This window comes from Schistocerca americana, chromosome X (genome assembly GCF_021461395.2).
Source record: "Schistocerca americana isolate TAMUIC-IGC-003095 chromosome X, iqSchAmer2.1, whole genome shotgun sequence".
Lineage (NCBI taxonomy): Eukaryota > Metazoa > Arthropoda > Insecta > Orthoptera > Acrididae > Schistocerca > Schistocerca americana.
In genome coordinates, this window is record NC_060130.1 from 885210682 (window position 1) to 885229555 (window position 18874).

The 18874-nt window shown below is 45.2% G+C and overlaps 1 pseudogene; it reads left to right on the forward strand.

Moving 5' to 3' along the window:
• Positions 1-9814: 9814 nt before the first annotated feature.
• LOC124557355 lies at positions 9815-9932 on the forward strand (annotated as a pseudogene).
• The last annotated feature ends 8942 nt before the right edge of the window (positions 9933-18874 follow it).

Genomic DNA, 18874 nt, shown 5'->3' on the forward strand with positions numbered 1-18874 from the left:
TTTACAAAGCATAAAGCAAATTACTCCATTAGAAACTCAATCTATTGCATTACACATTTACAATTACATTCAAAGTTTCAGAAAGTTACTCTCCATTAACTACTAATTTAACTGAGATACCTTTTTCACTCATCGTTTGCAATCTATTAACTTCAATGATTAATTTAAAATAATCTTTACAGCTTATTACTCATCGAAATCCCAATTTTACCATTACGGAAAGAAGAAAACTCTCATCATGTCATCTAAATATTATATTCAAAATTAAACTTAACTCTAACGTCAATCGCTCTTTGGCTTTGTAGTAGGAATTGGTCTGTTAATTGGTTATTCAGAACAAGCATAACTCGTCTTCTCGATCCATGCATCCTGCTAGTTCACCTAAACACAACAAGTGTCGATAGTCTCATCTCAGATATCACCAATGCAAGCTAACACAAATAAAATAAGAAAAACAGGAACTGTCACTCATTCCATTGCTATTCTCAATTAATTGTTCGGCCTTGCTTTCTACTTTTCTTTTCTTTTGTTTTCCTTCATTATCTCTCGTCCTTTTCGTATGTCTCGTTTCTTTCTAGAAATCTCTCATCTTTCTGTGTTCCGTTGGTGGCGATTACCGACTTTTGGCCTCCTACTTCCAATTCACAAGCAATACGCAGGATCCACCAAACCTGTAAACAATAACTTGTAAAAATCGTAACACAGCATCCTCTTTCTCCGTCGACAAACACGACAATAACGCAATGAAACATAACTTTATGTAATCCACCATTTACTTACTCCTTTTCTTATATATACTCACGTGTGGTAACGTTAATAGAAATCGATTTTGTCTCACTGTCTCGTTTTCGATTACTTCCATCCAGTTACCAGTTTTTTCTGCTGAAAGTGTTGTTGGTATACTCATGATTCTCTTCCTTCTTTCCAACATTCCATCTGCGCTGGACTTAATTCAACTCCACACGGAGAGCAGCAGATTAATTTCCACTCAAGTCATTGTATCATCTCTATTAAGGTTCACTTACAGATTGCTAGTCGTCCTACCTTCGAGTACGGCATTATCTCAACTCCCAAGTATACCTTCAAATCCGCGTAAGCCAAAAAACATGCTTCCAAAAGCTTCCATTTCCGCACATTCCTTGTCCCAATTAAAATCTCAAAAAAAAAAAAAAAAAGAAAAAGAAAATTAATCCCCAACATGGGTCCATCCCCAACAAGTCATTGTATCATCTCTATTAAGGTTCACTTACAGATTGCTAGTCGTCCTACCTTCGGGTACGGCATTATCTCAACTCCCAAGTATACCTTCAAATCCGCGTAAGCCAAAAAACATGCTTCCAAAAGCTTCCATTTCCGCACATTCCTTGTCCCAATTAAAATCTCAAAAAAAAAAAAAAAAAAAAAAAAAAAAAAAAAAAAAAAATTAATCCCCAACATGGGTCCATGCGTACACCCCAAGTTGCACACAACTAATTCTCTCAGTATCTCTTCTCTCCCCTGTCAGCACGGTCCAGATACTCATTTGGTACGGACATTAATACTCGCTATCTCATGACACAGCTCTTCCTTCCAACTAAGGATAATTAAAAAAATTTAGAGACGCGACTCTGTGTTTAATTCAGAAAACCTTCCACGTGGCCCAATAACTCGATCAAAGGTGCATCCTACCTTCCCCATTAACTCTTCATTTACAACAGCCATACACGGACCTTCAATTTTCTTGTGAATTCCACCATATACCTACTCATTTGACACACACTTTGTCACAACAACATCGTACATATCTTGTAATCATCTCGCTATTCTCCTTTCTTGTCACGGTTCGTGTGGCTCCCCCCGTCGGAGGTTCGAGTCCTCCCTCGGGAATGGGTGTGTGTGTTGTCCTTAGCGTAAGTTAGTTTAAGTTAGATTAAGTAGTTTGTAAGCTTAGGGACCGATGACCTCAGAAGGTTAGTCCCATAAGATCTTACCACAAATTTCCAATTTTTTCTTTTATCTCTACTTCCTTCTACTATTTTCACAAAATATCAGAGGAGAACAAACTTCGCTAAGATCTCAGTACTCTAAATCTTTCATGAAACCTACCTAGATACCCGCAAAATTTCTCCTTACCTTCTATTACCAAAGCGAACCTGAACTTGCCCTATGGGCACCGTGCCAACCTCGGTTACAACTTACAAACGGGAAAACAGAAGAAAGATCTGCTCGGGAATAATGAGTAATAAACAATGTACAAAAGTCATGGCCATGACAAACGTAAAAAAGAAAGACAAGAATTCTTGACAATACTCAGAAAGAATTACCTCTATCGCTGAACATAAAATCTCCCCAGCTCGCGATCGTTGCTTTAATAACCTATTGCCCTTTAGATTCACTGCACCAATACACCGTACAACATTTCACTTCACAATAGGATACACACAGGGATTCCCTTATCATCTCCTTCACTACTTATATACGTGTCGCAGTATTCCCCGTGTTTCACATTATTGTGGAGGCACTATTTTCATTCCTCCCCTGCAGACATCTTCAGACATTTTCTCTGTTATTTCCATGTCGTTCCAGCCATACCTACGGCCAACCACAACCACACCTCTGCGGTCCTTGTTGTGGCAGATCGACAGAAAGAGAGCGGTTCTCCTTTCGAATGCCTCTTCCTCCTCCTCCTCCTCCTCCTCCTCCTTATTCGTCACTCATGTACCATAGTTCTTGCAGCAACTCCACAAATTCCTAGACATCCTCCTTAACACATTCCATGAGAACTCATCTACAACTAGTGGGTAACTTCTCGTAATATATCCTTATTATCTTTGAAAAACTATATGGGGCGACAATAAACTGATTTTTATTTGTCATCTCTCCCAAAATTTGTACAGAAACCAGGTGGCAGTTATAAGAGTTGAGGGAAATGAAAGGGAAGCAGTGGTTGGGAAGGGAGTGAGAGAGGGTTGTAGCCTCTCCACGATGTTATTCAATCTTTATATTGAGCAAGCAGTAAAGGAAACAAAAGAAAAATTCGGAGTAGGAATTATATATACATGGGGAAGAAATAAAAACTTTGAGCTTCGCCAATGACATTGTAATTCTATCAGAGACAGCAAAGGGCCTGGAAGAGCAGTTGAACGGAATAGACAGTGTCTTGAAAGGAGGGCATAAGATGAACATCAACAAAAGCAAAATGAGGATAATGGAACGTAGTCGAATTAAGTCGGGTGCCGCTGAGGGAATTAGATTAGGAAATGAGACAAAGTAGTAGATGAGTTTTTCTATTTGGGGAGCAAAATAACTGATGATGGTCGAAGTAGACAGGATATAAAATGTAGACTGGCAATGGCAAGGAAAGCGTTTCTCAAGAAGAGTATAGATTTTAGTGTCAGGAAGTCGTTTCTGAAAGTATTGTATGGAGTGTAGCCATGTATGAAAGTGAAACATGGACGATAAATGGTTTGCACAAGAAGAGAATAGAAGCTTTGGAAATGTGGTGCCACAGAAGAATGCTGAAGATTAGATGGGTAGATCACATAACTAATGAGGAGGTGTTGAATAGAATTGGGGAGGAGAGGAGTTTGTGGCACAACTTGACTAGAAGAAAGGATCGGTTGGTAAGACATGTTCTGAGGCATCAAGGGATCACCAATTTAGTATTGGAGGGCGGCGTGGAGGGTAAAAATCATAGAGGGAGACCAAGAGATGATTACACTAAGCAGATTCAGAAGGATGTAGGTTGCAGTAGGTACTGGGAGATGAATAAGCTTACACAGGATAGAGTAGCATGGAGAGTTACATCAAACCAGTCTCAGGACTGAAGACCACAACAACAACCGCAGAATGATATTTCCCTAAACTTCAGCTCTGCAACACTTCTTGTTCGATCCTTTCTTGTTTCTCTCGAGGCCAATAACTAGCCAAAAATACCTACCTACATTCTTCACATGATGTACAATGTAACATCGCCGTTCACGTTCTCGTTGCTGCATCACGATCAATATTCTAAACGTTGTTTCAGTGACCAGGTAGGGAGAAAAGACTGGTCAACTTGTTCAAACCATGCCTTTGGATGTACTGTTTTGCCATCATCTCATTTAATTACATCTATTGTATCAATCTAAAGTCTCTCTCATACAAAACTTCTTTGACGCATTATTTTCGTCTTCCAAACATGTCATCTAAGCTCAGTAAGTTCTGAGCTCCAAGGTGTCAATTGTGTTGAATCGATTTGTTTCTTCAGTGGTACAGCCTTTTTCTATACCTTTTTGAAAGTAATAGTTGTACCACTGAAGGTGATCTTCAGAGGAGGCAATATAGCATACTACTTTGCCTCAATGCATGATTATGTGATGGGTTTCAAGTACTACCACGATAACAACGTGTCACTTTACACCCCCTCCCAACAGGCGGACAAATGGGATTTCCAAATAGAGATTGAAGGTCTCTTCCCTCCGCCCCCCCCCCTCCCCCCAAGAAACAGAAGATGATGAAATCAAACAAGACTTACTTAGACACAGGATCCAGGTGAATCTAGTCCACCAGTACAGGACGAGAGATGAAACGACAGGATAATTCATTCCGAAGCCACCTTCACGACTATATTGTCCAAACACCCAGTAACTGATGTACTTTACCATGTCACATTTGTAATATACACCAAGAATCGAGAATTTAAAGCTACATGCAAAGGGATGGATCACCACAACGTAAGAAATGTTACAATCCAAACGTGTTAAGAGTGGAGACAAACACTAAACACAAGAATGAAAACTGAGAAAAGATCAACCCGCAAGATGTGCCAAAGAAGACAGGACATTTGCTTCATTTCCAGATTACGAAGAATATTAAAGAAACATGAAAAATGTGGAGTCCTGCCAGTCGTCTCTTACAGGGTGCCTAAAAGATGTTGCCTTCTAGGACAGCTATACAACAATTCAAGCAAATCACATTAATAGTTTTTATTACAATAAAGAAGATTGACAATACTTAACTTTGGATTTACAACGAGTTGTTGCAAGCGATGGGCGACATGCAAACAGTCAGTGTCCTCTGCTACATACAATGTTCATGCAAGTTTGTCGCACAGTTTGTAGATCACTAATTACGGCTATCGTAGTGCTCTCTTCTAAGGCGCAGTTTCACTAGTGTCCGTCTTCTGATGCCCCCGAGGCTGGCAGGAGCGGCTCCTGCCGTGGTGCGGTCCTAGTCAGCAGGCTATTGTCTGACGTCGTCCCACAGCCTTCTCTGCTCTTGCGTTCTTCATCTTCGTGCCGGCGCTTGTGGTTACGCCAGAACAAAAAACATGCAATTCAGTAGTGAACACAGCACCTACGGAGGCAAGACTGAGAAATATTACAGAGACAACTACCGAAAGAGCCCCACGAGGAGACAAAGAAACGATGAATAATGTGCAACATCCACAGGACACTAACAAGGACGAATTCCACCTAAGATCACAATCAACAACGTCAAGAAGAGGAGGACTATTCCCTGATGCACAAAAGAAAGAAGAAAGCAGAGCGCAAGATCTGGTCACAAAATCAGCCAAAATAGAAACGAGAGGAGCAATCAATGAACTCACTGATCTGGTCCATTCTTTCCTTAAGGGCGCCCATCGTAAAAGACTAATAGCTGTGGGAAAGAAAATAAAACAAGCACTAGACACAATTTCCATGATAATTACCTTGGTAGAGGAAATAGTGAACCTGTCTGAGTAAAGCACAATGACTAGAAACAGAACAGAGACCTAAAAAGAACCTGTATCTGTAACAGTATCGGTGTCAGAAATGAAAGAGGAACTGCAAGATTTCCTAAAATCCAACATCACTGAAATCTTACTTCTAATCTAAACCCACCTCAGACAAACCGACAAATGCAAGCTGAGAAACATGGCGGGATACCAAACAGACAGAATCAACGAAAGAGGAGGGACCACCATCTTTCTCAAAGAACACGTCAGATACCAGGATGAGAAATTACCACAATTACAAGAACGGGAAGCGACAGCAGTCACGGTTTGGACCACCAAAGGGACATTAATCTTCATAGCAGCAAGGGACATTAACCTTCATAGCAGCATATTTAAGACGAAATGCACAGTTCGTTGCTCAGGATTTCAGAGACGTGTTTTACAAATATGGCGAAGTAAGTTTAGAAGACGATTTAAAAGCCAAGAACCCACTTTGGAAATAAACACGTACAAATGATATGTGGGAAAGTGGTAGAACTGGAAAAAGAACTGGGTACAATGATATATGGCCGAGAGGAGCAGACCAACACAAAGAGACCAAATGTCAGACGTAATGGACATTGTGATGATTAAGGGAGTGACTGCGACCCCGACCTGGTGACGATTAACGAATTGTCATCGGTTCACCAGCCGCTCGGAGACATACGAGTACATCGAGCAAGGACATTATCAATGTCACGCACTAGACGAGAAAAGGGCTGTGAGACATTTTTCAGATACATACATCACAGAGCGAGGTGGCGCAATGGTTAGCACACTGGACTCGCATTCAGGAGGACGACGGTTCAAACCCACGACCGGCCATCCTGATTTAGGTTTTCCGTGATTTCCCTAAATCGCCTAAGGTAAATGCCGGGATGGCTCCTGTGAAAGGGCACGGCCGACTTCCTTCCCCATCCTTCCCTAATCCGATGATAGAACAGTTAGACAGAGGAACAGACTAAATGACCAAAAACGTGCGAAATCACAGGACGTAGCACTTACTACAACAATGTATGATGATCTACAGAATGAACCCTTCCCGTCGCTTCTCTACGAACTTAATTAACAAAAAAGATTTGATTCCATAAACTTTGGCAAGAATTCAGAGACCCTAGGGACAGAAGGCGGGTACGGTTAAAAGGATGAAGGCAAGATAAGTGGGAGAGTGAATTAATAATTTTCTAGTACAAACAAAAGAGGAATGATTGTTAGTCAAAGTATCACAGTCGCAAAAGCCGCCCAAGAACCTGCTTTCCACCCAACAAGAAGACACAACTGCTGTATTGACCAAGGAACAAATCTTCGCAGGTGTATACGAATACCGGAACATACTTCTCGACGAAGACCTCACAATACAAGAAAGTGAACGGGAAATCACACTCAACCAGATGGCGGAGAGATAAATAACTACAGACATCAATGAACAACGGAAACTTACTACACAATGTGAAGTAAGGACAACAATAAAGAGACTGAAAAGCTCCAAAGTACCGGGACCGGACAGGATAACAAAGACACACCTAAAAAGTCTACAAAGAAAACCAATGGGTTTCCTAAACAGAATTTATAGCAACTGTCCAGTGATCTGCTACTCAACAATAAGCCGGCTGTTAGCAAGTATCGTCTCTATTCCTAGGCCTAACAAGTACCTCTCACTAGCAGAAAATCATCGGCCAAGAAGCCTGAGCGGTTTACACAAAATGATCGGAAGATTAATGAAGGCGCGGATTCACGAACAATTTGGCTTCCAGCGGAAGGTTTCTGCGGAATGCCAACTACACTCCTGGAAATGGAAAAAAGAACACATTGACACCGGTGTGTCAGACCCACCATACTTGCTCCGGACACTGCGAGAGGGCTGTACAAGCAATGATCACACGCACGGCACAGCGGACACACCAGGAACCGCGGTGTTGGCCGTCGAATGGCGCTAGCTGCGCAGCATTTGTGCACCGCCGCCATCAGTGTCAGCCAGTTTGCCGTGGCATACGGAGCTCCATCGCAGTCTTTAACACTGGTAGCATGCCGCGACAGCGTGGATGTGAACCGTATGTGCAGTTGACGGACTTTGAGCGAGGGCGTATAGTGGGCATGCGGGAGGAAGGGTGGACGTACCGCCGAATTGCTCAACACGTGGGGCGTGAGGTCTCCACAGTACATCGATGTTGTCGCCAGTGGTCGGCGGAAGGTGCACGTGCCCGTCGACCTGGGACCGGACCGCAGCGACGCACGGATGCACGCCAAGACCGTAGGATCCTACGCAGTGCCGTAGGGGACCGCACCGCCACTTCCCAGCAAATTAGGGACACTGTTGGTCCTGGGGTATCGGCGAGGACCATTCGCAACCGTCTCCATGAAGCTGGGCTACGGTCCCGCACACCGTTAGGCCGTCTTCCGCTCACGCCCCAACATCGTGCAGCCCGCCTCCAGTGGTGTCGCGACAGGCGTGAATGGAGGGACGAATGGAGACGTGTCGTCTTCAGTGATGAGAGTCGCTTCTGCCTTGGTGCCAATGATGGTCGTATGCGTGTTTGGCGCCGTGCAGGTGAGCGCCACAATCAGGACTGCATACGACCGAGGCACACAGGGCCAACACCCGGCATCATGGTGTGGGGAGCGATCTCCTACACTGGCCGTACACCACTGGTGATCGTCGAGGGGACACTGAATAGTGCACGGTACATCCAAACCGTCATCGAACCCATCGTTCTACCATTCCTAGACCGGCAAGGGAACTTGCTGTTCCAACAGGACAATGCACGTCCGCATGTATCCCGTGCCACCCAACGTGCTCTAGAACGTGTAAGTCAACTACCCTGGCCAGCAAGATCTCCGGATCTGTCCCCCATTGAGCATGTTTGGGACTGGATGAAGCGTCGTCTCACGCGGTCTGCACGTCCAGCACGAGCGCTGGTTCAGCTGAGGCGCCAGGTGGAAATGGCATGGCAAGCCGTTCCACAGGACTACATCCAGCATCTCTACGATCGTCTCCATGGGAGAATAGCAGCCTGCATTGCTGCGGAAAGTGGATATACACGGTACTAGTGCCGACATTGTGCATGCTCTGTTGCCTGTGTCTATGTGCCTGTGGTTCTGTCAGTGTGATCATGTGATGTATCTGACCCCAGGAATGTGTCAATAAAGTTTCCCCTTCCTGGGACAATGAATTCACGGTGTTCTTATTTCAATTTCCAGAAGTGTATTTAGGCTTACAGGACACCTTATTAGTAACTTTAACACTTCCAAGTTATCAGTGACGGTGTTCCTCTAGGTCAGGAATGCGTGTAATGAGGTTCTACACGCCAACCTCATACAACAGACACACAGTGCAACACAATTAAAGGATCACACTCTCGAAATCCTGTAATTGTCTCCGATTGCTACGCAGAAGTTTGTAATTTACCTCAAAGGTGCCTACAAACTTCGTACGTAATGTTGCAAAAGCGTAGCGCCCTGCAATGTTACCTTCGGCAAGGTATCGACACGTGCAAAAAAGGTCAGTGCTCGGGAGTTTATGTAAGGTGTAAGGTGGATTAATGACGTCACATTGGCACAATATTTGGTCACTATTCTGCCCAAGGCTCCCCACCCCCCTCGCACCCACATTTCACTCGTTTTTTCAACATCTCTGCGATGGAGGTCAGAACTGCGATGGTCTGCATTGAAATCACGCTGTTTTCTTGTGGGTGGCTGAGAAAAATATTTCAGACATACCACCACTCAGAATTCTCACGAAAAGGCTTCAAGGGGTAACATAATTGGCGTCAATAAAACCACCCCTTCTCTTGGGGCGTCGATTCCCACACATTTCGCAGTTCTCATTATGATAGGCTACAGAACGACGCTCTTGACAAAAATACTACTGACACCCCCACCCCCCTCCCTAGACGGTTCAACCCTTCTCTAAGAACGTCATGGGGCTCCATACACATTGAAAGTGATCACACACCTCTGGAGTGCAGTGTGACCACAATATTTGGTCTGGTATACAGGGTGGAACCACAATGGACCATTCAATACCATTCGACAAAATCCGAACGTGATCCGCAGCAGCAAAGGGTGCTTATGCAATTTTCGGTCATCCTATTTGATGCGGGCAACGGCCTTGCCACAGTGGATACACCGGTTCCTGTAAGATCACCGAAGTTAAGCGCTGTCGGGCGGGGATGGCACTCGGATGGGTGACCATCCAGGCCGCCATGCGTTGTTGCCATTTTTCGGGGTGCACTCAGCCTCGTGATGCCAATTGAGGAGCTACTCGACCGAATAGTGGCAGCTCCGGTCAAAGAAAACCATCAAAACGACCAGGAGAGCGGTGTGCTGACCACACGCCCCTCCTATTCGCATCCTCAGCTGAGGATGACACGGCGGTCGGATGGTCCCGATGGGCCACTTGTGGCCTGAAGACGGAGTGCTATTTGATGCCCTCCTTTGACGTGATCACGAGGGGTGAGTGAAACAGTGACACATGCATGTATAAAGCGGCAAAGGATCCCTCTAACAGACCCCAGTTTAGTAACATCCTCGATGGTACCTGACAACCTTCATCGAGAATTTTAAAACAACCGGTAATCCTAGGTGCCTACTAGCAGGCATCTGGGATCGGAGTGGTGTCAAAAGGCAGCCTGTCTGCAAAACAGCAAGGTTGTCTCAGTACAGGTACAGTTTTAAAATTCTTAATAAAAGTTAGCGCGTGACACCGAGTGTTTTACCGTAATGGAGTTCTTCGTGGGACTCTTCGTCGTTTTATTTACACGCATGTCCTCAGTGATCATGCACTAGGAGGGTGCGGAAGAGAAGGGCTAAAAATATTTAAGCACATTTTGATACTTTGTATCATGTTCAGAGTTCGTCGAATGGTTTTGAAAGGTCCCTCCTAGTGGTTTCACCCTGTATACCAGACCAAAAGTTGCGGTCGCGCTACGCTACAAAGGGGTCAGATCATGTTCAGTGGGGTTATAAACCCACGATATTCAAAGAGAAGGGCTGAATTGTACGGATTGTATCAGTAATTTCAACGGTTGTCAAGAACCTCGTCCTGTTGCTCATCGTTGTGATAACTCGTTTCCGACCGCGAAATGTATGAGAATCAATGCCCCAATGAAGGAGTGGTTTCAAAATGGTTCAAATGGCTCTGAGCACTATGGTACTTAACATTTGAGGTCATCAGTCCCCTAGAACTTAGAACTACTTAAACCTAACTAACCTAAGGACATCACACACATCCATGCTCGGGGCAGGAATCGAACCTGCAACCGTAGCAGTCGCGCACTTCCGGACTGAAGCGCCTCGAACCGCTCGGCCACAGCGGGAGTGGTTTCATTGGCAGCTTTTATGCCATCCCCTGAGGCCTTTTCGTGTCGCTTCTGAGCGACGGTGTGTCTGAAATGCTATTCTTGGGCCACTCACAAGAAAGCCGCGTGATTTCAATGCTGGGCGTTGCGGTTGTGACCTCCATCGCAGAGACGTCAAGAGAAGGGTTGAAATGTAGGTAAGAAGGGCAGGAATACGCACAATTGTGACGGAATTTGGTGCTAATGTGACATGATTAACCCGCCTTACACCTCACATGAACTCCTGGACACTTGCCCTTTCTTGCTTACGTCGACCGTCCGAAGGGTCGCCAAGCCTGAGGATGACGTCGCAGTACGCCACGCTTTAGCATCATTACAGAAGAAGGTACGAGGCGTGTTTTTTTTAAGTAAATACCGTTTTGAAATTAAAAAAAGACGTGCTAAGATATCTCAATAATTTTGTTTTTACATGAAAACCTGTACCTTAATCTACGCACTGACGCCATTACAGTCTGATTCTTCCTTGTTTGCGTTGTGTACTGAGTGTTTAAGATGCCTACGATAATCGTGAGTCCCTCCGTCTATGAAATACGGGCTGTTATAAGATTTCTTAGTGCTAAAGGCCTAAAAGTGATCGATATTCATCGTGAGATCTGTGCAGTTTACGGAGAAAACATTATGAGTGATGGAATGGTAAGAAAGTGGGTGAGAGCATTTAAAGACGGCCGCACAAATGTGCATGATGAACAACGGAGTGGGTGTCCTTCGGTCGTTAATGAAAGTTTGGTGCAGGAAGTGGACAATAAGGTGAGAGAAAACAGACGCTTTACGATTTCCTCCTTGCGGGATGACTTTCCTAATGTTTCTCGTAGTGTTTTCTATGGCATTGTGACCGAGCACTTGAATTACCGAAAATTGTGCACACGTTGGGTGCCGAAAATGTTGACGGATATGCACAAAACCAAACGTTTCGACAGTGCATTGACTTTCCTTGAGCGGTACCACAACGACGGTGATGATTTCTTAAGCCAAATTGTTCCGGGAGATGAAACATGGGTGGCCTACGTCACACCAGAATCAAAGCAACAGTCCATCGAGTTGAGCAAGGGCATCGTTTTGCTGCAAGACAATGCCCGTTCGCATGTGGCGAATCAGACCAAAGATCTCATCATATCTTTTCGATGGGAAACTGTAGATCATCCTCCGTACAGCCCCGATCTTGCGTCCAGTGACTACCATCTGTTCCTGCACTTGAAGAAACACCTGGGTGGTCAGCGTCTTCAAGACGATGACGAAGTCAAAACAGTGGTGATGCAGTAGTTAACAAGTCAGGCGGCAGACTTCTATGAGGAGGGTATTCAAAAACTGGTGCAACGTTATGACAAGTGCCTCAATATTGACGGAAATTATGTGGAAAAGTAGATTAAGGTACAGGCTTTCATATAAAAATAAAATTATTGAGATATCTTAGCACGTCTTTTATTAATTTCAAAACGGTACTTACTTAAAAAACACGCCTCGTATTAGCCACCTTTGAGGCCAATTTTAAACTTCTGAGCTGCAGAGGGAGACAATTACCGGGTTTCAAGAAAGTGACGCTTTAGCTGTGTTGCGCAGTGTACATGAGCTGACTACAGTATGACTCTGCTACTTCAAGTTCATCCCCAGCTTTCTAAAGGACGGGAAAATGACAGTTAAAATCGAGGGACAAAGATCAGAAACAAAAAGACTTTGGACAGGGATACCAGAAGATTTTCTCTTAGCGCTGATGTTATACACAATTTACGTTAATGGCATGTCGACCATAAATAACAACAAACTGGCACAGTTCGCTAATGACGGTCTTCCTGACTAGTGGATATTATCATGCAGCAAATACAAACACGTTACCTGCTCAAACTTAATGGCTGAATAGCATGTGAACAAGGTTAAAATAAATTTTATAAACAACACAGTTGCATATTTCAGCAAGAAACGCCCTAACTTAGATCAAATATGAAGTCTCCAAGAACAGAACATCCCTCGGTGTCCAAAACATATCTGGGAGTAACTATGCAGATAGCTATTATTCCTTAACCACGTACAAGACCTCTGGCATAAGGCGTGATGAATGGCAAAGTAACTGCTCTCCACATTCCCCAAACACTGACATGCCTGCCCAAACTAAAGTGCAATTATACCGAGCTACTGTCTAGCGAAAAATATTATACTGTGGAACCTCCTGGGGTCTTGCCAGTGACACATACAGATGCGAAATACAAGTCGTGCAGAAGAAGTGACTCAGGTGGATCCTGTGAGAACCCAAATACGCCAGCTTAATAGGTTTACTTGCAGATACCAACGTGGAAACTATAGACCAGACGATACGGAAGCGAAAATAGGAAATAAACTCAGCTGAATAAACAACAACATAGGGGCAGACTTACTGACCTCCTTGGCCTTCAAAAGTCTGTCTCGTGATAATAATAAGAGAACTGAAACCCTTACCCTGCCACGTAGAAACTATAGATCACGGAAGTTACTGGAGTTCGATCAACGGCAAAAGGGAAACACTGAGAACTGTCTTTCCTGCTTTGGGCTTCCAGTATTCGTTATGATCAATAGCAAAATGCTTCGGAAAGATGTTTATGAATTAGTTCAGTCAACAGCATGTGTTCGACATTATAACAACAGCTTGAGTTTCGACCTTCTTTTCACGAGCCAAGTGTCCATTGCGTCGTCGTGCGAACAGAATCAGGTGAATGTGCTGGACAGGCCTGGACAACACTTCATCCTGAACTGTGGTAATGTCACGTTAACTCTCGTATCGTACCGGCGCCTCTCCAGCCGCTGCAATAACGCGACGCAAGGCGCCGCTTCATATCGTTAGGATTAAACTCGCCTGCGTTGGAGCCGGGCGGCGGCACGATCAAACAGTCACAGCAGCATCGCATCAAGGTTAGCTCACGCAGCCGGCAGAGGGCGCCACCTGGAGAGACCGCCTAGCAACTTACCTGATATAATCCCGGAGCGGGGTGCATTCATCCCCATTCCGTCATGGTTTGCTCACGCACTTACTTCACTCCGCTCTCGGACTCTCCATATGTAATCCGATTCAGCCGCCTGATATTGTACACGGACTTTGTATGGAACTTCCAGACTGTTTTATCATGAAGCTGAATTTTATGCTATCCGCGCACTTATTTGTCTGTGTCATTACAACATGAACGCTTTTGTATATCTTTGGGGGGAACTGGAGCGTTGGTCCCTTGTCAAGTCGATTCGCCTGAAAAGCAAGGAACTACTGCTCAGTGGCTTCAGAAAGAAACCGTTTCCCTCTTTACTTCAGTAATAACTTACTGGAAAACCTTACCTGGATCTCAAACGCTGTAATACTAGGAAAAGTACGCTATACTTAGATGGTTGGAATGTATGGAAATAGCAGCAGTTCGCGTCTAGAGACTTTTTGATCGTATAGGATGGCCCAAACCTTTACAGTTCAACTAGCGAACCGCCCCGGCTTCACAATATCCGCACTAAGTATTTACTACAGGATGACTTGTCTGGTGTATCGGGAATAAATTATATACACAAACCTTCCCCGTGAATCAGTATAAAAATCCCCACAGTAGTTCCTGAGGTTAGCTTTCACATATAGACAGAAAAGCGAGGTGGGGGACTTTAATTTAGTAATATGTATAGATGAATGGAGGCGACGGCCTTGCCGCAGTGGATACACCGGTTGCCGTCAGATCACCGAAGTTATGCGCTGTCGGGGTGCACTCAGCCTCGTGATGCCAATTGGGAAGCTACTCGACCGAATAGTAGCGGCTCCGGTCAAAGAAAAACAATCATAACTACTGGGAGAGAGGTGTGCTGACCTCACGGCCCTCCTATCCGCATCCTCAGCTGAGGATGACACGGCGGTCGGATGGTCCCGATGGGCCACTTGCGGCCTGAAGACGGAGTGCTGCTAATAGATGAATGGATTATACAGTCGGTAAAGGAGAAGGAGGAGGAGGGGGAAGAAGAAGAAATTACTGTTTCACGTCTCGTAGACAACAAAGTCATTAGAGAAGGAGCGCAGGCTCGGATTAGGGAAGGATGGAGAAGAAAATCGACCGAGCCCTTTCAGATGAACCATTCCGGCATTTGCCCGAAGCGATTTACGGAAATCATGGAAAACCTAAATCTGCATGGCCGAACCCGGGTCTGAACTATCGTCCTCCCGAATGCGAGTCCAGTGTGCTAACTAAAGCAGCATTTCGCTCGGTCACAATCGGTAAAGAGTATTTAACTAAGTATTTTGAAAAAAGAACCAATATTCGGAAACTGCATATCCTCAACAACAAACAACTGCCAGTTGCATCGACGTTGGCGGCGCTATTCTGAATAAAAACGAATACACAATCGCACTTGTGGTGTGTTCTTTGGGGAGCTTACCATCGTTTCTAGCTCATGACTGGTTGTTGATGGTGGAACATTACTCGTTACATGTTCTATTTTTAATTTATTCGCAGTGTTTTACGACAATTCAATAAAAAAAATGGTTCAAATGGCTCTGAGCACTATGGGACTCAACATCTGAAGTCATCAGTCCCCTAGAACTTAGAACTACTTAAACCTAACTAACCTAAGAACATCACACACATCCATGCCCGAGGCAGGATTCGAACCTGCGACCGTAGCAGTCGCACGGTTCCGGACTGAAGCGCCTAGAACGGCTCGGCCACCGCGACCGGCTACGACAATTCAGAACATTAATTAGGGACAGGCCGTACCCTGGTACGTAGTCACATAGGCTTAGACTTGTCATGTGACGCCTTACATGCTATTTTGGTGTCAGTTGTGACGATACGAAGATAAGGACAACAAAACACGTCGTCCCTGTGAAGATAAAATCTCCGACCTGGCCAGGAATGGAACCCAGGCCCCATCGGTTAGCAGTCTGCCCCGCTGACCCTGCAGCTAATGGGGCAGACGTTGGAGGTCTCTCATGTATGATGCAGGCAGATGTAGTGCCCAGAGAGCCGAATGAATGTACAAGAAAAATTTCCAGGTGAGGCGTCATCCTAAACAAAAGAAATCTATCGCCTTGCGTAGAGATTTACGAGAAACTGGGTCGTTAAACCAAAAGAGGCGTGGCCACGTTATCGACAAAGAAGTTTTCGCAGATGGTGTTGGTTCAAATGGCTCTGAGCACTATGGGACTTAACATCTGAGGCCATCAGTCCCCTAGAACTTAGAACTACTTAAACCTAACTAACCTAAGGACATCGCACACACCTCCATGCCCGAGGCAGGATTTGAACCTGCGACCGTAGAAGACGCGCAGTTCCGGACTGCAGCGCCTAGAACCGCTCGGCCACCGCGGCCGGCGCAGATGGTGTTGGATCGCGTGGGAGAACAGCCTTCCACCAGCACCCGTCATCATGCCCCTGAAGTGTAGACCACGAAGAATGTAGTGTAGAGAGAAGCGACGAAGCAGAAATTTCGCCCTCTGTCATGAACAATGTGTGCAAGCAACGGGGGGAAATGGTCTTCAAACGACAGATCAGGTTTGTCGAAGACCTATCAAGCAATCTGCTGCAGTGGCTGACTTGCTGCAGTTTGTGTTGTTATGTGAGCTTAAGTTGCATCTATAAGGGTATTCATACTGGCAAACCGAGACACTGATATAAATGGAAAACTTAGCCGCGCGTGTTTAGCCGAGCGGTCTTAGGCACTGCGGTCATGGACTGTGCAGCTGGTCCCGCCGGAGGTTCGAGTCCTCCCTCGGGCATGAGTGTGTGTGTTTGTCCTTAGGATAATTTAGGTTAAGTAGTGTATAAGCTTAGAGACTGATGACCTTAGCAGTTAAGTCCCATAAGATTTCACACACATTTGAACTTTTTTTTAACTTAATAATAAAATCCACATACAGTGTTTCATAGCGCTTCTACTGGGCAGTCCACATTTAGAATAGTTTCATCGTGAGGGTTTAGGTAACCACATAACTGCCTAAGCCCTGACGTAAAATGTTAATGTCTTAAGTCATTGTTGGTTGCGATATTTTACGGGACGGGTTCAGCCGTCCGTCGGAAAGGTTTTTCTTCCTCCACCCACATTGGTCCCTGTCCTTGCGGATACGTGGGAGTGGTGTCCTATGTGTAGTGTGTGAGTGTATAGTGTGGATGCGTGTATAGCGTAATGTTGTGTTTGTGTAGTATGGTGATTAGAGAATGGAGAGAGTGAGACTCGTGCCGGAACGTACCCAACTCCACTCGAATAGTATGAAGGGGACCGCCGACTTCAACGTCCCCGGATCATCATCAACAGCGTCACATGCCCTCACATCATAACACACTGGGGCAAGGTATGGAATTTAATTCAGGACGTTGGCGCGAAGATTTATGAACAGGAATTTTGCCCCACCATCTTTCCTCTTCTTGCTGGCAATATAGCGGCAGTGAAAATTTCATCCGTCACCAGGATTCGGACCCCCTATCTCAGAGTCGAATGTCACCTCGGCTACAGCGGCTGATGATAAAGCTGTTATTTCGAAATCTACGCTGCACGAGTAGAAACGCTATTAAAAGCCAGTAGACGCATTTTATTATTGAGTTTCCCGTAAGAAATATTGTTTAAGGCAATAAAAAAAAAAACAAAGCATTCATTCTGACCCTCTCTCATAGTATTCGTGGCAGAAATGTATTCGGAATTACGAATATTAACAGACTGCAGCTGCACAATTTATTAGTGACAAATGAAAATCTGTGCTGGACCCGTCTTTCCACTTTACGTGAGCAGTCGCCTTAAGCACTTCGGCTATTCGAGCACGGCACCAGGACTGACTCAAATCTCCACATGTACTCAATGTCCACGTCCTGCACTCGCCGCAGTGGTTAGCACACTGGACTCGCATTCGGGAGGACGCGTCCAGCCATTCTGATTTAGGTTTTCCGTGATTTCCCTAAATCCCTACAGGCAAATGCCGGGATGGTTCCTTTGAAAGGGCACGGCCGACTTCCTTTCTCGCCCTTCCCTAATCCGATGAGATTGATGACCTCGCTGTTTGGTCTCTTCCCCCAAACCACCCAACCCAACCTAACCCTGCACTTGCACAACTACTGTGATTCCCAACAGGAAGAGACTTGATGATTATTGTCACGACCTCACTAAGCACTGCACACAGCACTACATGCCTCGAGGGGCCACGACAATAATAACAAAGTCTCTCCCTTTGCGGGAATCACAGCGGTTGTGCGAGTGCTGGACGGGGACACTAGTGACGTATGGAGTTTTGCGTCGGTTCTGGAGGTGCGCTCGGATAGCCGAAGTGGTGTGCTTGCAAACCTAGAGACTGAACAAAAAAAGTGGTTAATGCAACCACTCGCGTAAAGTGGGAAATCTGGGCTAGAGTCCCGATCCGGCACAGATTTTCATTTGTCAAAAAAATGGCTCTGAGCACTATGGGACTTGACATCTATGGTCACCAGTCCCCTAGAACTTAGAACTACTTAAACCTAACTAACCTAAGGACATCACACACATCCATGCCCGAGGCAGGATTCGAACCTGCGACCGTAGCAGTCGCGCGGCTCCGGACTGAGCGCCTAGAAACGCTAGACCACCGCGGCCGGCTTTTCATTTGTCAATAATAAATTCTGCAGCTGCAGTCTAACCGTACTCGCAATTCCGAATACATTTCTTCCATTTCATTTTGCTGTCGATCGATGCAGTGTCTGTTCCTCCAGACATATATGCATGTCTGAAGGATATTGCACTGTACACTGTACACTGAAAAACTTTGAGGTTCGCTGATGATATTGTAATTCTGTCAGAGACAGCAAAGGACTTGGAAGAGCAGTTGAATGGAATGGACAGTGTCTTGAAAGGAGGA